The sequence below is a fragment of the Anomalospiza imberbis genome, chromosome 9, assembly GCF_031753505.1.
Source record: "Anomalospiza imberbis isolate Cuckoo-Finch-1a 21T00152 chromosome 9, ASM3175350v1, whole genome shotgun sequence".
Taxonomy (NCBI): Eukaryota; Metazoa; Chordata; class Aves; order Passeriformes; family Viduidae; genus Anomalospiza; species Anomalospiza imberbis.
In genome coordinates, this window is record NC_089689.1 from 20,241,905 (window position 1) to 20,269,223 (window position 27,319).

A 27,319-nucleotide genomic window follows, 5' to 3' on the forward strand; every position below is an offset into this window, starting at 1 on the left:
CATAGATAATATATTTCAATGCAGATCTGCGATCTCCTTGTTTCAAATGAGGAATATTTGTATGACTTCTACAACTCATCAAATCCCAGCTATTTAGGAGAAATGCTTCTCACTGTAATAAACAATGGTAACTGTTTCCAAATAGTGCTGTATTGTCTGGGGAGATATTTGAAGTAAAGCAAGTAACTAAGAAGCTATCTGTGTTTCACACACACAGTATTACAAAACACCCACAAGAACAAAAGGCATTTGGGTAAAATGTAACCAATATTAAGCATGGAGTTTTTCTAGTGAATTGGTAAAGCTCAGAAGATGTAACTAATTAGAACAGAAGGCTGCAACAGTTAGACTCTTTCAGAAAGAATAGTTAAGGTACATTGCCATATGGTTCTGAAAACTCATTTAATGCAATCCAAATAGAAGAACATGTGCATATACCCCTGTGAGTTGCCCAAGCATTAATACTGCCTTTTAACTCAGCCATTTAGTGCAGGCACAACTGTTACTGAGCTGCATGACTTTAGACAGTGAAGGTAAAATTAAACTGTGAAAAGATTTCAAAAGCTGTGAAAACAGCATGAACCAAGACAAACACTCACCTATGTGTTATATGACACATGATGTTCCATTCTGCTGAAACAAGCTTTGTATAGCAAAAAACTTTTTAAAACTTCAAAACAGCAACTGTATCCTTGCACAAACTTGCATAGTAGCTAGAGCAGTGCGACCATGCAGCAGATCCTGAGGCAAAGCACTTAATCTATATAATATCTAAATTGCAAAGCTACATGCTCAAAATACAGAAAGAGCCACAGCTATAAATCACTTATAGAAAAGCCCTCACATTTGACACTATCAGGTGCCATCTGTTCCTATTCAAGTGTGCTCCTTGGAAAAAAAAAATCAAGAAGAAATTAGAGTTGAAGAAAGAAGTTGGCATGACATTCATGAATCTAACAAAGAAATTGAGTTGGAATGGACAAAATAGCATTTAAGACCTTGACCAGCATATTTGATTGTCATTCACTACTGTGAAACTACAAACTGTTTTACTGATGAAGCAGCAGCATTGTTAGAAGTTAGTCTTGCCTTTAACTAGGATGTTGCACTATTGATAGTGATCCAAAAATAACACCAAAAGCAGAAATTTTGCTCTTCCTTTGTCTGATAAAGTCTGGGCCTCATTAAAGTCCTAAGGCTTAGTTCACCACCTAACATATAAACCATTCATCCTTCCGTCCCCCCCCAAAAACAATCATGCACCAATGAGTAATTTGCAAATCTTATTCTCTATTATTCTCTCTACTGCTGGAGCTATTCTTACCTACAGTGTCAAGATCTATCATCATTATAAAATCTTTGACTGCTAGTTATTTTTACCACTGCACTTAGCATGGTTTGGGCATCAAATAATATACAAAGTAAGCTCTTTTACTGAAACCTTGCCCAAAGGAAGAACGGAAGACTATTTCTGCTATTGTTCAATTAATAAAACTATCTCATATCCATAATGCCAGACTCATCCCTTAGGAGGCAAAATATAACCCCCTGGGAGGTTTCAGTAAAAATGGAACTGTGCTCCAGTTCTGTAAGTGGTAATTTCCTCCCAGAAGCTCAGTGTTGATGTGGACACCCTGCACAGGTTCTGCTCATACCACTGCTGACAGGACAATGGCCCTGTATTCAGCCTTGTTCCAGTTCCTCAATCTTAATCACCTGGAGGCTGAAGACACTTGCTTAATTGTGTATATTTTACAAGCAGTCAATGCAAAATTAATTACTATCTCTTCCAGTCCTCCAAAAGACATTTTAAAGGATTTCCAGATGTATACATTTTTAAAAGCATCCTCCATTGATCTATGTCTCTGCCATAGATCTGTGTGCTGCTTTCTGTTCTCTCCAATCTGATCCTGGAAAACAAGGTACCTTTTCTGCATCCCAATGCCTAAATGTATTCATTGACATTTAATAATATGTTTTACTACTCTGGCCTTTGAGTGTGGTGTATTGCAACTGCCTGGGCATCCCATAGTTTTCCCACAGGTCAATGACATTTCTAAGGAGGGAAAAAGCAAAATTCTGTTTGAGCTGATGGTATCACTTTCTTACTGCACTGCCTTGAATTCAAGGCTGTAAATAACAGGAACAACACAAGGCAGCTGATTGCTTTTGGTGTCAGCTCCCTTCAGAAACTGCCTTATGGCCACCAGTGAGGCCACCCTTAGAACAACAGGCCACACAAAAGTTGCACTGCCTTCGCTTTTAAGGACAGAAAAGATTTTGCAGAAGGTTAATTCAGAATATAATGTGTCTGTAAATGAGAATTTTTGAAAGCTGCAGTACTTATTTTGAAGAAATTTCTGTGATACAGAATGCATGGGAAAACTGTAAAGAGCATTAGCTTAAGAATAATTTTTTATGTTACTTCCCTGATTGGTAACATTTAGCTAGTGTGGAAAACAGTTATTTAAAAATCCATACTTAAATGTGCAAGACAGATATTCAGATATTCTCATAATCTTCAACACCGCAGATTTTCAATAGTATAACTTTGCATCATTGAGCAGTCTTCCAAGAGAACGACATGAATAATATACATTAATTTATGATTTATTTATCTTTACCCCGACCGCTTTAGTGTCTATATTCTCACAGCATATTGAAATGGAGCCATCTCTAGCCTCCAAACTAGCCTCCCAGAGCAGCACACTGTGGGAGAAAGCAGAGCAAAAAAATGCCAGAACAAACATTACAGGGAGGAAAGGTGTCACAGAGATGTCAGTTCTATACAAAGAAATGCAAATGTCTCATCTGAAAGTCTCCAGTTTTATGGGAACAGAAGTAATGAAAGATACCTCATGAGGGCACACAAGTTAGAGCAAGGGACAGACTTCTTCTAGGTGGATACTTAATATCTTGTGATCAAAGCTTTCTTCCTTGAAATCAGCACAACTCCTACTGATTTCCATGCATTTTCCTTCCCATAGCTATGTTTTTGATACAGGAAACCTTAAGTAAAGGTGAACAAAAAGCACTTCAGTGAAGAAAATGCCTCTTTTTAAAAATAATTATTAAAGGCCCTTCTCTGTCCTTTTACCCTTTCCTTCCCCCCATCAGAGAAGGCATCAAAATCTGGTTTTCATCCCCTCAGATCAGCACTGCCTGCTGCCACAGCTGTACCAAAGCTGACTGATCAGCTTTGATGTTTTGGTCAGCTACTTCCCATTAACAATCTTTGTTCTGAATAATTCCCTGGACAAAATAGCTGAACATCAGCTATCTGAACACACGTGTCGACCACCATTTTACAAGCCTTGGTGTCTGGCTGACTTTCCAAGAAGGCTGTGTCATGCCTACACATGGTTTTTCTGTCCCAGAACATGTGAGACGGCATTAGATGCCTATATCAAAGCAACTGAACCCCATCATTCAGTACAGACCTTCCCAAAGCAGAAAATTTACATCAGTCTGGTAAGAGCCATTCCAAATTCAGCACCTGGGTGAAGACAGATGAAGAGGAACCTCAGAGCTTTAGTTGCTTTTATATACAGTTTAATTCCACTGTTGTCTCACAGGACAGATTCCCTTAAGACCATATGGAGCTTACAGATTTAAAACTGGTGCATTCTATAAATTCACTGTATGCTTGAGTTTACATATTAGTCACTGCTATTTTGTAACACTAGATTGTTGCTATAATATTAGCATTTCATACAGCTTCACAGTTAGGGAAGATGGAATAATCATTTGGGAATCCACAGGGGGCCAGCAAAACCAAGCAAATGTTTTGCTATTCAAATTGTGGTGTGAAGGCAGAATTTTTCATCAAAAGTACTGGTACAGATTTTTCAAAATCTCTTTAAATACCTTTACTACAAACTCTGTCATAACATACACTCAGGTTTTTTCCTGACTGCCAATCATGAAATTAATCACTGAATTACCTAATTATTTCTAAGATCTTTATGATTCTTAGAACATTCTTTCTACACAATTTCCCTTCTCATTTTGTAATTGATCACAAGAAAATATTTTAAAATATGCATTACCTAAGAAAACAACTATTATAAGAATAACAAATGATTGCTATCTGCTGGCAGAAAAACCTTACAAGTTACAATATATAATATGACTGAATCTTGAAGTGAAGTCTGCATTACAATATTAAGAACTAGGCAGAAGAAAGTGGGGTTAAAAAAGAAGGGAAGGTTAAAAAGGGAAGTGGGGTTAAAAAAGAAGGGAATCTTATAATTTGACTGAATCTTGAAGTGAAGTCTGCATTACAATATTAAGAACTAGGCAGAAGAAAGTGGGGTTAAAAAAGAAGGGAAGACTAAATATATGGAAAGAAAATCAGTGAATTTCTTACTTTATTCTTCAGAAGTAAGGTCAGCAGGTCCTTGAAATTTGAATGAATGTTTACATTAAACACCAACTTCCAAAAGTGTTATGCTTTTTAGAAGCAAAAAACTCCACTGAACTCTTCTAGAAGAAAAACGTGTTAAATTATATTTCAAAATATTTCAAAACCTCTGTTGTTTTAGACCAGGGAGACCCTGGTGCTACTACTTCTGGTGCAATTGATTTACTCGCACAGAACTCATTCATCTATCAGTATGGAAAACATAAATGTCAAAGCAACTATAATATATGTGTACCAATAAAGTCATCTCTTATGCCTCCTTTTTTTTCCCCCTTTTTTTTTAATTCAGCAAATAGAAAAGGCTTTACTAACCTTCAGTAGAATTAAACAAGGTTTTTTAAAACAGAGGATCACTGGGTAACTTCCTCCCACAAGCTCAGTGTTGATGTGGACACCCTGCACAGGTTCTGCTCATACCACTGCTGACAGGACAATGGCCCTGTATTCAGCCTTGTTCCAGTTCCTCAATCTTAATCACCTGGAGGCTGAAGACACTTGCTTAATTGTGTATATTTTACAAGCAGTCAATGCAAAATTAATTACTATCTCTTCCAGTCCTCCAAAAGACATTTTAAAGGATTTCCAGATGTATACATTTTTAAAAGCATCCTCCATTGATCTATGTCTCTGCCATATTATTAACCTTCAGTAGAATTAAACAAGGTTTTTTAAAACAGTGGATCACTGGGTAACTTCCATGCAAGTGTTCTTCAGAAGGGACAATGAGCCCAAGCTGCAGACCAGTAACCAAAAACTGCCAGCACCAGTCTGTCCTCACCAGTATCACTTAAACTTCCTTGCCTCAGTTTTTTATTGTGGGATTGTAAAAGAACAGTGTCAAAACACTGATGATCTGCAAGGTCAACCTATTCTTGTGGCTGATGCTGTCAGTAAATTTAGTTATAAAGTAGTTCAAAAGAAATCATATGTCTGAAGAAACACACATAGCCACACGTGTCTTGGGAGAATAGATCACTCACAAAGAAGCAAAAGACACTCACTTCCTCTGTGTTTTCTAGCAGTTCTCAAATCACTTTATTCAACCTATTCAACCGTCTCCAATTCATTCTCCCCTTAAGGTAGTATGACTAGATTAAAAGAAACAAACAATTAAAAAACCTGAAAAATGCCACAACCACACAAAGACCCCTCTGCTCAAGAAAAAAGTAAAAAAGGAAAAAAACTAGGTAAAAAATACCATACCCCAAACAGTGTAGCTCCGTGTGAAGAGTTCATAGATGAAGTTGGAAAGCAAAAAAGAAATCTCCTCTCATCATCTACATCACAGGAATATGGCTCTGGAGAGGGCTCATCAATCACGCTCCACATCATTAGATGTTCTAGCAACAGTCACACACTGCAAGGTGGGAAACTTGGAAAACAAAATCAACGTGATCTGGCCACTTCTGAGAGCAAGGTGATGGACAAGTGCCTGAGTGCAATGCCAAGGTGATGCTGTTCAGGAGAGACCCCAGGCAGCTCACAGGCTGCACACTCCAGCACTGCCCTTGCTGGGCTGTGAGGTGACACCTCAGCCCTCCTGCAGCTCCCCCAGAGGAGGGATGTAGGGCTACGTCCTGTGCTCAGTTTTGGTCTTATGATCAACTGAAAACAAAATACAAGAAGTGGACCAAAAGATGAGACACTCGTGGGAATGCAATGCTGATGATATTTTAAAAGTGATCTAGAGCTGAGAATTTCAGAGGAAAAAAACTGAGGAAAAACTATCTGTGGTTTGAATGAGGATCCTTTATCAACATTTGTTCTGACATTTAAAAGTAAAAAAAAAAAAAAAACCAAAAATAGAAGTTATACACTTGCTGTCTAGCAAAGAAAAGTACCCTGAACAAAAAAAAATTAATACTAAAGTTCCATTTATGTTACTTTGAGTTAGACAACCTTGTATTTTTGGTCCATAGTGTTTATTATTAAACAGTGTGATAATCACAGTTCACTATATTCTAGGATCAGTGGTGCTTGTGCAATTCTTAGTTGGTGGGGATCTCAAATTTTGTAGCAGACATACCTTTGTGTCTAATGCAACAGACAGCAAAGAGAACAAATTCATACAAAACAGGTACAGCACAGGCCAGAATAGTTTTATACTAACTGTCCTCCTCCTCTGCCTCCCCAAAAAAAACAAACAATAAACCCCCTCACATTATTTTGCAGAAGATATTGCAACTGTCTCCTACACAACTCCCCTGGGTGCTCAGCCCAAGGGTCTGCACGCCCAGGGAACCTGGGGACAGAACACTCAGATCCTGCTGCAGGCCAGGGAGGAGCACAAAGGCATCAGAGAACATGAACTATCACAACAACAGATAGCAATAGAAAAAGGTATGTTTAAATACAACTTCCCCAACTGAAAATAGATTTTTAAGCATTTTTTACAGAATATGTCAAAATTATATTAGGATAATCCTGTTCCAACCTAATTTAGTATTCAAAATCCACTTACTTTAGAAGTTTAAGGATCCATGTCTTTTCCAACACTACCAGTTTTTTCTTGTATGCTGCTTCAGGAAAGCTCTGCTGGGTCCCAGAAGTTCATACCAAGGGCTGACTTGATACCTCACAGCCATGTATACAGGAAAATGCTCAGCGTAACAGTTTAAAAAGTTATTTTAAATATCTATTCTTTTCCTCAAAGGATCTATTAAGAATATTGTTTCTACTCTGGAATACCATCCATCCTGTGCAACACATTATGGCTACCTGGGATCGATACAATATCAGGGAGATTTTTTTTCCTTTCATTGTCCCCCACTAAACCTCACAAATTCTAGCAGGAACAGTCTGTGTTATGGACTTCTTTATCGCTGACAAAGAAAACAGGTGCAAGTCACTGTAAGGTTAATCTTCCTTCACAGCTATCTCTCATCCCTCCAAAGGCTGCATTAAACACCTTCCAAATGACAAAACAAACAGGTAGAGTGAAAACAACAAAGAAAGCAAGACATGAAAAATAGTGGTTCTTCCTTTAAAGCCATCCAGAACATGAATTTGAATTTTGCATCTAATTCCTACACATTGTGGCTTACAGAAACATTAAAAATGTATAAACAGAATGGGAAATAGCTTGAAGAACACAGAACACATCTGTTAACCAAATGGAAAGTATCTTAAAAATTAAAGAGGTTGTGGAAATTATTTGGTTTATTCTTCTGCATTGCACACAATCATTATGTGTTCTTCTCTTCTAATTGAGTCCTCTAAGCTATAAGAGATTAATAAACACAAGTGCCCAGCCATAATGTCTGTTTATATCAGTCTTTGATCAAGCCTAACTGCAATAAATTGGGAAGAGTCTTTAAGTAATTATCAGCATTATTATAAAAGAGCAGCAAAATATTTGCATAACATATTTCTCTTGGACCAAAGCTACCAGTAGCAGTGAGGGAGGACAGTCGACAGTCTTAAAATGCTCTTGAAGACCTCAAAGTATATGAGAGTATGAACTGACCCAAGTAAAAGAGCATGAACTGACCTGGATAAAAGAGGATACAACATGCTAAGACTCACACTAAAACCATTTTTGAAGCTAAAGTGTTCTTCATATAGTATTTTCCATCTATTGTGAGGAGCAGACAAGGTTAGACATGAAGTCAGCAAGAAAATAAGACTGAATATAACCATAAAGGGAATACTGGAATGGAATGTCATCACTGTAAGTGGGCTGTCTGTAATTTATATTAATGGTATGCATAATGCTACTCTCCTGCCCTCCCAGGAAAAAAACAAACAAATAAAAACCAAAACCCCCCGAACCCCACACACACTGCAAACCACATTTTACTGTTTGCATAGGCTCCATTTTGAGGTTGTCAGCACACTGAAAGAATCTACAAGAAAATTAATGAGAGATACAGCAAACCAATAAAAAAGGTGTATTTTTCTTCTATGTCTTGTTCTACTTCATTAGCCAGCAGGAGGAAAGTCTTGGAGCGTGCAACTCTGCAATTTGTCTGTTGTCTCAGAAACATACCAAACATATTTGATATGCTGGAGGGAAAAAAATCTCCTTGACTTCCTTATTATTAATCCACATCTGAGAAGTCATGCAGTTTTCATGCATCTGTACCTGAACAGCCAACAAAAGTGAGAAAACTAGATGTCTATGTCCTTCGGTGATACAATCCAGTCTTGCCATTATTTAAAAAAACATCTTTTTAGTTTTTAATCTAGAATCAGTACCACGAATCAAGGAAAAGATAGCCAGTCTCTTCTGTAGCACATTGCCATTACACAACTAAGACAGATGCTGCTACTTCATAAAAGAGCAGATAGTTAATTTCACTACCACCACAACACGCTCTTCTAGAGAAATCTATTTTTACTTCTTCAAGACCATTAAAATATGTACACAGACAATCCTTATTCAGAGCTAAAGGCAATTTTTAAATTACCAGTTATGATATTAATTCTTTCCTAACAAGATTTGTGATTTATATAGCATGCACAGTTTAATATAACTATAATTTCCTCTCCTGCTGCTAATTGATGAAAAAGCATTAAATACCTTTTTTAAACTTTGAAGAAAAATTATTAATCATTTTCTAATGTGTTACTGTCCCTTACTGTAGACAAACTGCTTGAAATAATAAAGATGATGATCTAAAAATCAGTTCTAGGATTACCTTTAATTTCCACACCATAAATACCTCTGTTACATACCATAAACTAATTAATATAATCTTTCTTTGCTGTGCGAGTAAAAGTAGAGGAAAATGAAAGGTCAATAAAATAATGTTTGAACACAATTTCCAACTTTGTTATGTGCAATTTTCAAAAAAAAAATTGTGCTGGTGCACAGGCATATACAGTAACTATAAAACAAGCCTTATTTAAAACAAACAAACCCACTAACATTTCTTTTTTGTTAGTTTATAGAGCTTTCCAATTCCCTTAAAGATTTTTATTTTAGCTAGCAGAAATTCTGGTAAAGGTAGCCAATGTTTGTTCCCTGACATTTCTGCTGAGAAGAAAAACAAGGATTTGCTCATCTTGCTCTCTGAATCCACAGTACATGTATAAGAAACAATCAATAGATCTTGGTTGCTACTGCAGAATATTTCTGCAAATAATAACTGCAGTTGTAATCCTTGGGCCAACAGATGGGGGATCATCTTTGACTCTCCCCTCTCAAGAATGAAAGCTTAGGTGTCCCAAAGCTATCCACTTCCTATGTAACGTTTCCAAAGCACATTTCTGTGTTGTGAGCACATCACTGCAAACTCATTTAGGTCCCTACTGTTTCAGTTTTGATCATTTTCCCCTCACACAGCTGCTAAAAATTTGTTGATTTCAAATGCTCCCAAAAAGATGTAGCCAAAATTGATTTCTAAGTTTTCCCAAAGCTTTGCATTCTTTTAAGGTCAAACACCAAAAAACACCACTCCAACCCACCCCTCGCCCCTGATCATTAAGATGAGCCAGATCTTGCCAGCTTCCAGTCATAGTAAGATCATTTTGGCCATGCTTGGCCTCCCCTTTGGCTCTTCTGTCAGAATTCCAGAGATTATCTTTATTTGTGGAAATTTTAACAAAAAAACCCCAAACCTGCAGTTTTCAAGGTTGCACACAATGGCATTTGTACAAACCAAAGCCTGCCTATGCCAGCATGCTTTGGGATGTGACAGTGTGTAACTCATCTGACCATATAAGCAAGCTACAGACCAAACCTGAAAATAATGTCTTCAATATTAAATACTTGCACAGGACTAAGTGACTATGTCCAACAAATATTCTTTAGTAGACATAAAGTACTTTTTTCTCTATCAAACAAAACAACACTAAACAAATGCCCAAAAACTAACCAAAAAAAAAAAACCCAGAGTAAATATATTTCAGAGTTCCTCCTCTTTGAAATATTTGTATACCTCTGAAGATAGTTTTTCCAGGAAATTCATATTGTGACTTTGGAGTGTACATCCATTTTTTATTGGAATTATGCATATAAAGTTTGCTGTTAAGCTCCCTGGAACAAGCACCGTGCTCCTTGATCTTTATTTCAAGACCAAGAGGTTCTCGTCCTTAATTAGCTTCTTCAGGTTGCAAGGTTTTTAGCACCACCTCAGTTTAGATGGATAAAGCCTTAGCATAATGAGATTACTAGAAAGCTCCACTTTACAATCCAGAGTATTACAATAATGTATTTAAAATACAGTTTTTTGTGTGCATGTAGCCGGACAAATGCAGAATTATGAATGATATTTATATGCTTCCACCTATGTGCAAATTTTGCAGCTACATCAATAAGGCTTTTTAACTAAGGTATCTTTACAAAACAAGATATTTACTTAAAAAGCTTAGGTTAAAAAAAAAGGATTTTCAGTGAGAGAGAAGACAATTTCAGTTTATATACAACACACTATTGAAGATGTTATTTAAAATGAGAGGGATATGTATCTAGAAGGGCAGAAAATCATGATACCCAGATCACTCACAGAATTCAGAAGAGACTTTTTCACAAACAGGCTCAGGCCAAGGCAGACTCCTAGGGTTAGTCACAAGTGTAATTCTAACACAGAAGGTCATGTATGTGCCCTAGGGATCCACAGAGTTTAGACAAACTTGAGTTAATGGAAACTGCTCTCTTAAGATCAAAAAGAGGAACAACAAAATTGAATTTACTTGATTAAAACAAATTTGATCTGTTTCCAAAAGAGCGAAAAAAGCTCATCTCTGATCAATTAAGATTCTTTGAGGAGGCTGCCAAGATGAAAATCACAGCATAATTCAACCAATTCTTTTTTAACAGAAAAAAGAAGAAACATCTGAGGTGAGCTCTAAGGTGCGCACTTAATTAAGACAGGAAAATATTCTTAGAAATAATTAACTTTTAAATTTCAAAACAAGCCAAAGGTTACAAAGTAAACTTTTAGCAAAAACAACATCTCTTCTGTTCCCATTTTTGCCCATGAGCACAAGCAGAGGAGGATCTATGCATTCTCAGCCCTCTCAGTGGGATACAACAGGGATGAGGCAGCCGGGTAAGGCTGACAGTAAGGAGACACACAAACAGCTCTTCACTCAGGTGAATTCCTCGGGAAACCTTGTACCTTTCTGGAGACCAGCACATACACACCATATTCCAGCTCTTCTGTGGAATGAGCATCAGTATTTTCAAGTGGGATATCAGCATTACAGATAACCAGCAAGAGCAGAAGAAGATTTGACTTTTAAAATACTCGGTGGTCATAAATATGGGAGCAGGGCAAATTTTATCGAATGCAAAAGAAAGCAGATCATTTAAGAGAATGTGCTCAGGCTAACAGCAGTTCAATAGTGATAAGCTTCAGCCACTATATCATACAGCAAAAAAGAAGACATTCTAGCAAAATCTGTTCACTAACACATGATAAAGGGAAGGGAATGTATCTCCAAGATCCCAAAGTCAGTGATGGTGGATACTGGGGAATGCTGATGCTATTGGAACAGAGCTATGGGCTACATGGACAATTGGTCTAACCAAGCAAAGTATTCATATTGTTTTTTAAAATCCAAGCTGGTGAGACTGTTATGTGCAAAGAAAAAAGTGCAGAAGTACAGGTGAAGAGAGAAAACCACATGCAGCTGCAATAATGAAAATGGGCATGAACAAAGACAGCCATCATTATCACCAACCCTGAAGTTCAATCAAGATTTTCATTCACAAGTTTCCAAAGATTAGACAAGTATTCATTAATTAGGTAACCAGTCTCTGTCCAACTCATTTTCAGGCAAATTAACTAAAAAGAAAAAAAAAAAAAAAAGCCAAACCTAACAGGAAAGATTCTTCTTAAGCTTGTTGTTTTTTGAGTATACCGCTATGATTTTATGGCATATTCATATATGAGGCAACATCTAGACAGGTCTCCATTTTAAAAGTGCTTGAAGAGATGGGGAAATACAGAAACAGGCAAAAAATTCACGTTAGACTCCTTGGCTCCATCCCCATTTATTCTCCTGCAGTGAACTTGGTGACAGAAAGGAATTAGCTCCTTCAGGTACCTGATATTGGAACCTAAAAATACTGAGTCTCCCTCCTGCACACACACACACAAAGATCAAGCAGTAATCATGACAATGGACCAGAGACCTGTCCCTGAGCAGACTGACATGAAAGGAATTTAGTTAGAAACTGGAAACTCTTCTGATCACAATGAAAAATTGCAGTGAAGTTTGACAGAGAGAACTTGAATAAAAGCAGTCACATTATCATCTGTAATGGGCAATGGCTGCCACAGGCAACAAACAGCATTTGGATTTTTCAGCACAAACCAGGAACACCTATACAGAATTCTAGAAGCATTTTCAATCCACAGTTTCTGTCATATACCAAGAAAGAATAATAATGCATTTAGAGAAAAAGCAGATTGGTCAGTTGCCAAGCTGTGTGAAATGGCCAAGACATGTTATTATGAAATTTCATAAACTACATGCAATTGATTAATAAGGGGAAATACAAATATAAGAAATAAGTAAGAATACTCAGGAACTCTGTTATAAGGATGTACAGATACATGCAAAACTAGTGAGCAATACCACATCCAAACAGAGATGATGTGTGGTACAGGCTTGCAGGCTTGGAGTCCACTCACGCAGCACCTCAGAAGGTGAGAAAACAAGGAAAAATCAAATGTTGAAGTACAAAACATGGATAAACTTAATACAAAGAAGTGTGGAAAGCAGGAAGAGCAATACCCAAGACAGTAATGCAATGGTTAGTTCACTAAGTGTGGCACAGAGAATAATTATATCACAGCTTCCAGACAAGCAAATAACACATTGAGGCAGGTAGGAACAGGGATCAGTGGCTTGGGAGACAACATTTTGCATGAGTAACATTAATGCAATGCCCTGTTTTCAGAGCAAAGACAACACTAGATATAGAGCAAGAGACACATGTGCACAAAGCTCAAACAATTAAATGCACTATATCATGCAAATTTACTCAGAATTTTGCAAGAAAATAATGTAAAGCTACTGTGAGACAAACTGAATTAAATGGTCATAAAACTGAAGGAAATATACAGATTATGATTATATACAAAAGCACCAAAGAATAAACTCACAGAGTGAAGTTTCAGAAAGTAGGGACAATACAATCAGTGCCTTCAGTTAAAACAAGTGGGTGGCTGCTCCTGGCAATGCTAGAACAAGCAAAGTGTTCTTATGAGAGATGAGGCTGATGCAAAATAAAGATGCAGCCTGAATATGTCTCTTTTAACTTGACACAGCCATCAGAGGTAGCATGAAGCTTATTACCAATCATCCCACCTTGAAGCAGTACGTGAATGAAAAGAAAATCACGTAACATGAGGCCAGTGAGATGACGCTTGAAGGATCATTCCTATGAAAGGGGCGCTCAGGACCTTGTGTGTGAAGGTCACTATCACCAGCGGAAAAATACACACCTGATTGAAAATAAATGTCTTGTAGTAGTATTTGCATGTGAAAAGTTTGGTTCAAGGACAGGAAACCACTCTAGTGAAAAAATCATAAATCACCAGAGAGCTGCTTAAAAAAAAAAAAGTCAAGGAAAAAAGACTGAGGTATACATAACTGACTTGCCATTCAGTACAACTCAGTTTACTCAGGCTTACATCCCACACCTTCCTAGGATGAGGCTCCTTCCCAATAATTTCCCAAAAATAAGTTCCCAAAAAGAGAAAGACCTTCTTTCCCTGTGTACCTGAGCTACGAGGTAATGGCACAAGGCACGATTAGATATGGTGGTAGCTGAATCTCAGTGACAAATTATCACTGAGACAAGAAATTCTCTAAATATTAATTCACACATCTTTTGTAATACGAACAATGGATGCCTCACAGACCTCAGTTACAACAAAAGATACCTGAGCACAGTGAATAACTGTAACTCACAGAATGGTATCCAGTCTAAGCACAAGGAAGGAGATTAACACAAGGGAGAAAAAGCCTTCCAGATTGCTGGCTAAATGGTCAGACATTGCAAAATTACCCCAACACTGACAAGCAGCAAAACCAGAAGTCAAAAATTAGGAGAAAAATACATACATACATACGTATATATATATATATATATTACATTCCTTTGTGTAAAGGCATAGAGCTGTTCAAGAAATGACTGGATGTGACACTGAGTGCCATGGTCCTGTTAAAACAGCGGTGACCAGCTAAAGGCTGAACTCAATGACCTTGAAGGTCTTCTCCAGCCTTAATGATTCCATGGTTCTGTTGAAGATCAGCCTTAACTTCAGCTTATTATTAGGCCTAACTTCAGCCATATTTGAAGACAGTCAGTCATTCAAGGCAAATTGCAGAGCAAATCTGTTTAGCAGATGCTAACTTATTCATAAACAAATTGCAGAGGGCCGTGATATATTTCACCTAAAGAGCCATGTAAATTTATTCATAACAAACCAAGTGATAACTGAGAATCCTGAAGAGGACATAATATGCTCGAGACGTGATCAGATGACCACAACGGAAAATGGTAAATTTTTCTAAAATACTATTCTATGAAGATTTTTTTTTTTTTGTTACTCTAAAGAAAGATTCAGACTTGCTTAAGAAAAAAAACCTGAGGTCACTAGCAGTTCCCAACACAAACTAAACTGTGAAAGGCTAACACTTTCAAAATCGGATAGCCTTTCTGCCATTAAAGCACCATTTCTTTCACCTTTCCTTGACTTGTGTTTATTATATAAATATACAGACAAATTTTTCAACTGTAATTAAGACAAAATGAATGGCAAGTTTTTTCCAGCTTTGCCTCTTCAGACGAATCAGAGGGGTAGGACAGGCTCCCAAGAGAGGGTGTCCCAGTAGGACAGTGTGGCTGCATTCACAGAACACTACAGCAGCGATCCATCTCCAGCCAGGGTCCAGTGGGAAGGGCCTTGTCAATCAGTGTGCCACCGCTGTGGCTGTGCCACCACACCTGGCTCTGCAGCAGGGCCCCACAGGCACAGTTCCATCCCCTGCTGCTGGCAGGAGCTCACTGCTGCTACCCCCCCTCCCTTGAACTGCACAGAGGATGCTGTACATGCCTGAGGTCCCATTTCAGTCCCTGCTGACTCACGTGTCTTTTCCTTAAGCAGCTACAGTTTATTACTCATCACTCAGCACAGTTATGTTCACATCTCTGACTAATTATTAAAGAATACTAATACAGAAGATTTACATGAAAATGGACTTCATTGCCTCGGATAAAACCAGAATTAATCATGCAGAGATCTCTGTGCATTTGTAAATGTTGTAGGGAAACCAGGAAGTCTGGCTGTGTCCCAAGAATGTGCTCATAGCACTAGAGCTATCTAGTGTAAAATATCACTTTTTAAGTAGTAGATTCAATAAATACTGCATCCCACAAGTGGAGAAATTTAGAGTCTCTTTTCAAAATTCTTTTATAATATTAAAATGCCATTTTTTATGCAAGAAATCCTGAGTCTGGGAAGGCAAGGTAAAGAAAAGGAATCCCCTTGTCACACTTCCCAAATGAACCCAAACAAACTAGTTTAGGCAGAAGCATGAGATTAAGCAGAGTAAATTCCAATAAATCCTCCAGCTCCTGCAAGCAGCACAACTGCAAGAGATTATTAGGTCTGAGAGCTTTAACACAGCAGAACTTGCAATTATTGTGTTTCCTATCCCTTCAACATTTATTGCAGTGTTGGAGGATCCACCTCCCTTTGAAGCAATTTGGTTCTTAACCAATGAAAATTGATTCTGCATTGCTAGAAGAAAAAAAAAGTCCAACTTCAGAAGCAATGTAGAATAGCAAGACATGGTCTTCTGTTTGAAAATGTCAAATAGCTTTTTCAAACTCTTTGGTTGCTAATTACTCCCTTGGTTAGCAGATATCTTTGGTTAAATTGCTGGAAGAGTTGTTCTCCTTTACAGTCAGGAAAAAAATAATTTTTGACGACATCTCAATCTGGGGAAAACATGGGCAAAACAATAACTTTGTCCTTGAACTCATGGTAAGGACTGAGCATAAGGGACCACTTGAGGGAAGACTAATCCTAATTTCAGCTACCTGAAGGCTGAAAGTGAGACTTGTAAAACGATAATTCCTTCTGCATGGTATGGCACACGTGCTTTCTGACCTCTGATCCAGACTCACCTCTATATCATATACAACTGTGTCTCACCCAAATAACTTTCATTAAGCTGAAAGTTATGTACTTCAATTTAGGAGTGAAATACTTAGCCTACTGTAACTACAGGACAGAAAAAGCCAAAGCACCAGTGTTACACAAGGCCTTTGCAATGGCCAGGAGCTAGCGAGCAAAAGGAAGTCCAGACAGTTCCAAAAGCCAAACCACACCTCTGCAGCACAAAGATAAAACACTCCCAGAGCTCCAGCCAGGCTAAGCCAGAGGAAAAATCTGAATGATCACAGGTCTGAAAGCAAATCACTGCCAAGAGAGGCAAGGGAATTCTCTGCATCAGCTTCCTGGAGATTACACTGACCTGACCTATTTCATATCTAGATGTCAGCTACGACTGGGTTTTGATGCTCCCAAGGAACCCTGATTTCACCAAAGTCAAAATACATAAGAAGTACAGGCAGAGTCCAGAAGAGGAATTCATTCCTGGCAGGCAATTATCAGAAACCATGACGTATGAAATATAATATAATCATCACATTAATGCAGAGTTCTACATAATATAAGCTAGTTTCTTTCAGTGGAGGAAAGAAGCAAGCCAAGGAACCTTTAATTGCACACCTCCAGTACGTATAGATTAAAGAACATCTGACAAAAATGGAGCAAGATGGTTATTTTGAGACAATTTCTCCTTAAAAACAGTGATGCAAGGCCAGTGTCTCCCTAGGGCATTGTTCCATCCCCTGAGTGCAGTGGAAGCAAACAGGAGTCACTAACGACATGTATGTGAGACAACAGGTCTGTTGATAAGAGTACTGGACATTTTAGCACCACTTGTTCCTGTTCAGCAGATCCTGAAACACCAATGAGTGGTGGTGATCTCTTACATGTGGATAGCTCTGTTTAGAATTGGCTGCACTCTTAGTTAGGTGAAAGTGAATCCATTCTCTCACTTTGCTGGGTTTATGCACACAACTCACTTCTCCCTACGTTGATTTTAAAGCTTCAAGGCCAGAAATACTTCTTTTATGACTTTTACTTACTTTACATGGATTCATAAGCATACTCATCAAGTGCATCTGATATTAGCACATAAACACATTATCTAGCAAACTGTGAGCAACTCGGGTGAAAGGTGAGAGCTCTGAAAAGTATCACATGCGTATGACACAACTTTCCCAAAACCATGTCTCATTTAGTCTTTCCATCTCTGCTTCCCTACTTTTATTCTGCCACTAAATTGCCTGACTTCAACTGCCTCTCAAATCCTCCAGCTCTTTCTCCTCCTCTCTCAGATTCAACCAGAAGGCCACCTGCCTAACTCAGGTAGTGGGCTCACAGCCTTATACTGCCTTTCATGTTTGTGCTGCACCAGTTATCACTTGATCTCCATGAGGATCAACAGTGCCAAAAGCGCCACTGTGAAACAACTAAAATAAGAAAATGGGACACCAAAAAAAGGAGACCAAAAAAAAGAAGAAAATTATGATATAATAACCCCTGTTTATATGCAAAACATTAGGCAGCTAAACTCAGCACTGTGACATAAAATAGTACTGACTTCTGCACTTTCAAAACGTGTGGTCTAATCTCCACTGGAATCCCTAGTGCTTAATCTGCCAGTCACCACACATGGATTTAGTATTTACTGCCAGGTATTAACTTGCAACTGTTTCAAGCATAAAAATCCTGAGGACTGGACAATACAGCTAAGAAAATATGGTTTTTATCCACTCTTTTCACAAAGTTGTCCTACATTGTTTTAATGAATAAAAAAACAATCCTCCTGACTAAAAATTTCATACTATGTTACATATTTTGCCAGTATGACCATATAAATATCCCTGAACCAGAGCAAAATGCGAGGCTAAATGCTCATTAAGAACAAACCAAATCACACAGTGCCAGATTAGAACTAAATCTCCTTTACTGTAAGTGGCAGAGGACTGTGGCAGGGAAATTTCTGGGGAGGTTTTTCACCTCTGGACCACACCATCTTCTGTAGTCCAGAAGAGCCTTGAATTTTTACCCCCAGGGTCCCTTTGATTAATCTGGATATAGACCATGAGTTGTAAGAAGAGAGTGCACTCCTTAGCCATGCTATGCAGGTTTCCATTCAAAAAGCAAAGCTTTTTCTTTCCTTCCTACTGTTCTTTTCCTTCTAGAATGTGGAATAAATAAAATAGATGGCTGTACAAAAGAAAAAACAGGGAAAGATTATCTCTTTTAGGAAGGGCAGGAAACAGCTAATCTGAAACAAATGTAAATAATTACCTCCAGTCTCTAGTTCCTACAAGTAAGATCTGAACTGCACACAGTTCAAAGGGTTTCTCTGTGTTCCTGTTACAAGTATCATACAAATATTGGGCCAGAGGCTCCATTCCTCAACTGCTCTAGTGAAGAACCAGATATACTGAGTCTGTTGCTCACTGGAGCCCATGCCAGAAGATGAAGAGACAAACACTCTGGTACAAATACTGGCATGCCATGATTGCGTGATTGACAGTGAGAGAAATAAACTCCCAGCTCTCTCACTAGATTTGGATCTCCTGATATCCAGGGTGATTTTCCTTCTTATTGCCCTGACCTATTCATGGCATATTTTGAATATGCTGTACGGCCTACGCTAAACCGGCATTTCAGGACAAGGGTTTTGGAACTTCCATAGAGCAGCTATCAAACTAACTGACATTTATGGCTACATCACTCATTAGACACTTTCTCCTTGATTGCTAATGGTCATCAAATTTCTTCTCACTTCATTAACATTTTCAATGCAGAGATCACAAGAAACTACATGCTAGAATATGGCAGTTTCTTCACTGTCTAAGGGAGTCTCATATATTTTATTCTACTAAATCCAAATGCCTTCTCTCCCTTCTCATTTAATAGGTGCAACCAGACAACAAACATTTTTCAGCCAATTCTTGGCAGAGCTCCTTTAAACACTACAGTCATTCTGCTTGCCAACTCATTTACCAACTCATACTCTCTTTTGAATTGGAATGACCCTCACTGCAGTAAATTCTAAAATGTAAATGTAGACGGCAGGCTGGCTGTATTTGCCCAACTAAGAGCTATACACAGTATATGAACACTTCTGTTCAAGTAAGCAGAGGGTGCAGGACTAGGTGTTTATTTTATTTTTATTGGTGATCGTGTTTCTGTCTGATGGAAGGCTGGAAGCTTAAATAAAAAACCTCCTTGAAGTGAAGGTCAGCACAATCAGATACTTAGAACTCAGGGTTTAATTTACCATATGAAGGTTACTAAAGGAAACCATCAGAAACTACTTTGCACAATGTGACTAATGCAGAAAAGTCAGCATATCAATTGCAGCAACAGATTTTTGTATAGGGGAGCTGAAACATTCTAGATGTCAACACAGAATCAGTTTAATTCTCCAGTATCCAAACAGTTGTAAAGAGCAACCCTGAGTAAGTCTGCTTGCTAATGGTGAGGTAACACACCTCAGCACACTTGCTAATTGTGAGGTAACACAACTCAGCACACACAGGCTCCAGGCAAACAGACCTTTATTACCCCTACAGAAAAAAGCGGGAGTGTTGGTACCAACTGAGGAAATATTCTTCTTGTGCTAGGCTGGTATCTAAAAGCAAATGTATTCTTAAAAAAATATAAAATACAAATCTAATAATTCTGTAAGAACTACAAGCACAAACTCTGCAAACACCATACTCAAACATTTCCTTCAAATATGCTACACTTTCAAATCATATTTAAAAGTTAATTGTTTAATTCTGCTCTGAAAATATTACAAAATCATTATCAACTGTATGCAAGCCAGATTTTCACAAACTCAAATTAGTGCTGTACGTAACCAGTGGACTTTTGCCTGCCCTAGCAAAGATAAATAACAACACTGTTCTTAAAGATGTCCCAGAACTTGGTTACAAATTAAATAATATATCACCTTCTTCAGGGAGAAATCACCTAGCTAGAGCCCCATGAAATGTTTGATCTAGCTACAGACTAACTGCAGACAGACATCTCTATAGTGTTACTGTTATTGACAAAACTTCCACAACAGGGACACCTAATAAACCAAAAGGATCAATTATTTCTGCACTACATTCCTTGCCATCTCAGTTCTCCAAGCCCTTTAAGTAATTTCCTTAGGACTAGTTCAAAGCAATGGCAAACAGTCCTTGGAGAAGTGCGTTTGACTTTACCAGACTTCTGAAAACTGTGAGCAAAGATGTGGCATTTCTCAAGATACATTCTGTGGTCTGTACAGGACATACATTAACTACCAGCTTCTCCTCAGCAATACCTCTATGAAAACACTTTTCTTTTGTTGGCATGGGATAATTTCAGTATCCCAGGAGAGCAGCACCCCCTTCTTCCCCAGATCCTCCCACACTTCCATCCCCAGCAGGAACACAGCCCAGCACAGCCCATGCACCAAGGGGCACAAGCAGTCACAGATACAACTGCTTCAGGCAGCCTCTGTGCCTGCATCTGTGTGTGGATGTGTAACTTCACTGAGGGCTCCTTCAAAACCAGAGCGCTGATAAAATAAAGAATACTAGCAGTACGTCATTAAATACTTGTCTGCACAAAGTCTGATCCCTCACATATAAAATTCTGACATTTTGCCACAGCACATGCTGTTAAGTCCAAACATCTTGTTAGAAATATGAAAATATCTGATAAAACTGCTTTTCCTAATTCTTTATTTCACAGTTCCCAATTCAGAACACAGTTCTCTTGAGCATAATCTTTTATCAGTGCACTAGCTTTATGCCTTTTTTAAACCAATGAAATATAGAAGTTGTCTAGACACCAATGTCTTTACTGACTCTCTTAGATGGCAGGACAGTAGACAAAATTTTCTGATTTATTTGCGGTTGATATGAAATTAATCTGAATTTGGCCAACATAGCAATGAACACAGAGCAGACCACCTCACTTCTTCAGATCACCAGAAATTCCACCCAGCACATGCAGCAAACCAAGGCAGCTGGAAAGCCTGGAAACAGGAGGCAAGTTGAACAACAATGGACAGACACCCTTCCAGAAGGTGTGAAACTGCAGCAGCACGTTCTGGTCTTTGTAAACCTCGGAGGGAGAATTCCACACACACAAATCCAAACCTTGGTCAATCCTGTCTTTAACTGATAGGATTCTTTTCCTAAACCTGTAAGCCAAAGCAGGTATCTAGTGATCCAAATATGGATGTAATATGACACTCCTTAAATTACACATTTAGAGCCTATCAGCACTCCAGTAAATACGCTCAACTTCTTGAAATTTACCTCATGAAATCTTGCAATAGAATCAAAACAATAAAAGTATCTTTGCCAAATTTTACCCAACTAAACCACCATTCTACTCACATGGGTACATAAATGAAATAATTGATCATCTTCCTAACAATGCGTAAGATTTATACTGATCATGCCATTTAAAGAGACTAAAATACGCTGCCTTACTTCTTACAGTGAACATAAAGAAAGAGTAATTACAGAACTACTGGATGGAAAACAATCACAGTATTTTAGTTACAAAAGCTGAGACTAAGTAGTGTAATGTACTCATCTGCTGTCTGTCATAATGAAGGCAGTAAATTGTTCCAATACCATTTGCGTATCTTAAATCATTTGGTGCGTGATAAACTTCACAACAGCACTGCAAACATTTAAAAAGCTGTAATTTTGTTGGAAATATGAGTTCAGGATTAGGATGGCAAAAATAGGGTGTGATTAAAGTAAGACACTTCACTTTCTAAAGTTCCAGGAGGGGTTCAGGGGCAGGGGATGACGTTTCCTTGGAAACTAGTCTGCATGTATAGTTGCACTGTTTAATATGGATTAGATGGCACAGTTACTACAAAGCAAATATAATTATTATTCTTTAAACCGAGCAACTCTAGAAAACAAACATTTACAATCTCTGAGAAACATAAAAGGATGTTCAATAGGACAGCTCAAACAGCAAGAGTGCACAACCACAGCAAAAGAGAAAAGCCACCAGCATCCAGGCTGTGAAAGTAATAATGAGAATAAATTCCATGTCCTCTTGTGCCATGAGGACATGTGTCTGTGTCCTCTTGTGCCATGAATGACTGCCACAAGCACAGTTCAGACTTTTATTTGCTTGGTCTCCCTGCAGTCATAATTAGTAGGACATGTTTCAGTTGGCACAGGTCTTGGAAACAGGCAGCCTTTCAGGAGAACAAACTCATTTAAAGCCATTTTTGTTAACAAGTACGTCTTTTATAAGGGCCACACATAAGATATTTACCAAGAAGCAAACCTTAAGGGGAAAAAAAATATTTATAAAATATTGGCCAATCATCATGCTTTAAGTGGGTACAGTTTAGCCCCAGAAACATCTGCTCCGGCCCTGGAATACAGTTCTGAATGGCCTGGATTTTAGGATCACTAGAGGCCTCTAATGTCAGCAGGAGGACTGCAGTAGTCACCTGCCCTGCAGACACCCATGCAAATGGTTAAGTATTTAAATATGCATTCAAACCACAACCTCCACAAAAAACATGAGTGGAAATCAACTGAAACTAAAGGCTATAGCTGAAGGCAAAAAAAAAAAATCTCACAGAGTTTACAATTAAGTCAACCATTAAAAAAAATTTAAAAGTCTGCACAGTTCTCATCATTTCACCTGCACTGTTAAATTACAGAAACCAACAAAAAAGATACAGAGAAAGAGAATATTTAAATCACTGTGGATTTCAAGCACTTGAAGCTATTACACTTCTGTGAAATAAAATGATAGAAAGATAAAGCTGTTCAGTTTTTTAGTCAGAGATAGATCAAAGTCAGCCCTGAACTGCAAGTCTATTTAAATCAGTTTTTGATACAATAAATTAAATTTTCAGATACAGAATACAAAAATTCAATAGAAAAATTGATCCACAAAACCAGAGCTGTAACATGAAACATTTCCTTATTATGAACCACCTAAATAGCTGTCAGCTCTCCTAACAACTTCATGTTAAAAGACACACACGACAGAACAAAAACACCACCATCACATTAAATCCAAGGCCTATATGCAATTACTGCCTTGGCATTTCCTTTTTTTTTAGAAGACATGCAGTTATTTAGTAAAAGGCACTTGATAAGGAAACACTGAATAAGTACTAACTGTTGGTGAGTCTGTTCACATGCTGAAGTGAACTTAAATTTCCACATGAGGTGGGATTTTTTGTTTTCAGTGATCAGCAAGGCACTGTATTTTTGTGCAGTATATGGATAGTGCTGAATTTCATTACACTGTGAAATTCAAAACCAACCTCTTCTTATGAAAGAGACTCCATGAAAGAACATAAGCAGGATCTCTCATGACTTGGAGAATATTCTCAATAGTCCATGGAAATTTCCTATCACAAGTAAAAAAGAAAAACAAGACCAAACTACCACTTTCATTAAAAAAGCCTCTTGACAGAAAAATAAATTACTAATTAACAATTAGCTAACTATAATCACAGAATTAGGCATACTTTTAAAAATTACTAGCTTTTAAGTATATTAAATACTAAAATCTAAACGTAACCAGGTAAATGTTACAGACTTGCAAAATACATGGCACCATTTAAAGCAGCTGTCTGGGAGCAGGGGTACATCAGTATGAGAACTGTATTTTAAGCACAATCTTTAAAGGGTTATTGTCCAGTTTATTTACTGCTGTTACTGCTCTATGGCAGTGTGACAACTGTCACAGTCACAATGAAGTATGACAATGGAGTGTCACACCACTACCAAAAAAAATAATTTATGGTAACTGCACATTTCTCATTCTTAGCAGTGATCTAGCACAAAGTCTTACTAGAGTACAACTCTTGCAAAATACAGTACTGCTGATGTCAAAATCTATTCCAAAAATTTCCAGTGATTTAAGCATAGTTTTAGATGGCATTGAGTAAAGAGCTCTAAATCAACTGAACACTCCTCTTAATATCTGTCATTTAAGAAATAAGATCACAAAGAGGAGGAAAACCCCCAACACTTATCAAAGGTAAATGAATTTCAGATAGCTTCAATGCTCTGTGCTAGAAAGTTACCACAGAGGTGGAGATACCACCTATAAAAACAGAGATGCTATTTATATTTGCTCTTTCTCCAAACTTAATGCTCAGCATTCCAATGCAGAGTTGCCAATTTTCCTCTTGTATGGAGATCAGGAAAGGATAAAAAAATGAACCTGCACTGAACATGGGCCTTTCCTGTCCCTTTGACATGACCATGCCCACTGGTTAAATCCTCTACCACCAAGGCAACAGCTGACATTGCCACTGCAGGAACAGCAGCTGCACGTAAAAAGCAGTTTTTTATTCCCTAAATAGATCATCTGCTTATCTCACAGGATAATTAGCAAAATCCAAGAATTTTTAAAAATTAAAAATAAAGTTACAAAGATGGTAAATCTGAGCAAGACATAATTTGCTCACAATGATACAGTAAATTAGTAGGAAAAACCCAGTATTTCTGACAATGAATGGCAAAGGTCTTCAAGAAAACCATAGAAACTCAACTTTCATTTCTCTCTTATACTTAAACCATTTCTGTTTTCTGAGGACAAAGTGAAGAATGTAAAATAAAGACTACTAGAGAACTATATAATCCATTACAAATGTCCACATTTAAGCTTTTATCATTTAAAAACATGTTGATATAAAAATTCAAGTCTATTAAATTGTCCTGTCTTAGGCTGCAGAACTTCTACAAGTATGTCTTACTATTTTTAACATCTTACCACCCACCTCTTAATGTGCACTGGTCTGCAATAAAGTTGTTCTCCTGACTTAAATGCAGCAGTAGCAAAGCTGTGCAAGAAGCATACTAAATTAAAACATTATTAAAAATAAAGGTAACTAAATCACTGTAATTTATAGGTGCACACTGAATAGAGAGTAACTTACTACCTGCAAAAACCCAAACAAACCAACTAATCTGTCAGTCAATAGTAATCAATCAGGTCTGCTCTCTAGGGTTTTTGGTACTGTCAAAAGCATTTAAGAATAACTCCAGTGACAAAGCCAGAGAAAAAACCTTCCAAGTTGTCTGTCTAGTGAACACATCTCAAGTAGCAGCAATCAAAATCTTCAACAGATAGTTTATTTGCAGTTCAAAAAGCCCATCAAAGTACTTGTCAAACGATGGACAGAGGACAGCAAACAGAACATCTCTTGGATGACATTCCTTATACCTTACTAACTCACAATGAAATGCAGAGGCTTTTCTGGCTTCTGGAAGCAGGACATGGAGAACCAGAAGAGCATAAATAAAGCCTAAGAGAGATGGAAATCACATCTTTTTTGTTGGTTTGCTACTTTGTTTTCTTGCAGTATCTTCTTTCTAGATCATAAAAAACAACCAACCAGATTCTTTTGAAGTTTTACTTTTGTGGGTACTTTTTAATGCTATCTCCCCTTCTACCCTCCATTTCATCATCCCATGTCCATTTGTGAAAACACATAGAAGCTCATGAGTTATTTCTTTGATATTAAACTTGCAATTTTCAATGAACAGCTAGCTTTCACCCAGAATATTCCCTAAAGTGAGCTACAATCACAGGAAGCTCCAGATAGGCAGAGAAATCCCTGTTCTTTGAATCTTTCTCTGTAAGCAAGACAGGCTCCTCACTGGTGCCAGGGAATACAAGATGCTGCCCCTTATGATGTCTGGAGTAATATTTGAGGTTGTGCCTTTGCTTATGCCTCTTCCTGTCTCCACTGTTCTCACTTCAGCAAACCTCCCACTGGAGTCAATTAGAATTTTGCTTGAGTAAGCACTGCAGGGTATGGCCTGTTGGCATTAAATAAGTCATCATTTTTAATTGGCATTTTAAGTTCCATCAAACTACAGACTCTACCTCACAGTGCCTTAGTAAATGTTTGCACAGGGTAACAATTTGGATCATGTTAATATTCGCAAGCGATCCAAATATACACTGTACAAATACTGAGGTTAGGCCAGTTATTTCAGGACAAAAGATAACCAGATCAATTCTTCTTAAATTAGTATGTATTTTGGAATTCATAAGACAGGCTAAAGTTATTTATTTTAGGGCATACACACATTTCTTTTAGATAATTTGGTTGAGTGCCAGTAAGTATTGTATATACGGAAGACCTTATAAAAGCTTGCTTTATCAGTAAATTCATCCTAAGCCTCTTTTTAAGTGTAACATTATTCATCTTGAAAAGGCTGTAACAGCATGCTCACCACTTTTCATGATTACACTAGCTGCTATCAAAACACCCCAAAAGCTCTCATTATTAGGATTTTCTCACCAATATCACTACTCCTCCCCCTTCAAAAGGGATATTTAAACAATTTGGCTTGTTTTAGCTGTATTACACATTTAGGATGCCTATCCTTTGGAGCACACGGAACTGGAATTCATATGAACCTCAACAAATGTTGTAGAACATAACATCAGATTTTTTAAATGTATTTATTTTTAGGATCCTAAACCACTTAGCCTAATAGCATTCTGGATATGTGAAGGACAAACTTCACACTATCTTGCCATTTCTACTCACACATGTGCTTCTGTTACCTTATGTGGAAATACATGGAAAACACTAAATTACTCCAACATTCCTATTTTTCCCTCAGTTTCTTCAAACAAAGAACCACAGAGACTTGAATGAAATCTTATGGTAATCCAGAAAATGTCTTTTTTTATCCCCCCACAAAAGAAGTCTCCATTTCTTGGAGCACCAATCTCTTTCAAACATCCTCATGCTCAATTCCTGATTCATATTCAGGATTAATGACTAAGCTAAGACAAAGAAAATACCGAGGTTGTGTAAAATTAAGTCATG

General features: G+C 37.7%; 1 protein-coding gene and 1 long non-coding RNA gene across 5 annotated transcripts in view; both read right to left on the reverse strand.

Moving 5' to 3' along the window:
• ST6GALNAC3 (ST6 N-acetylgalactosaminide alpha-2,6-sialyltransferase 3) overlaps window positions 1–27,319 on the reverse strand; it is a 219,430-nt gene that overhangs the window by 155,553 nt on the left and 36,558 nt on the right. The gene's annotated exons all lie outside the window — the stretch shown is intronic.
• On the reverse strand, window positions 22,608–24,156 carry LOC137478980 (uncharacterized). Of its 2 annotated transcripts, none has more exons than XR_011001922.1 (3): window positions 24,079–24,156; window positions 23,783–23,869; window positions 22,608–22,782 (listed from the first exon to the last, which is right to left on the reverse strand). It is a non-coding gene; the product is annotated as an uncharacterized lncRNA (long non-coding RNA). The 2 variants fall into 2 exon arrangements; XR_011001921.1 differs by having other exon boundaries at window positions 23,990–24,150.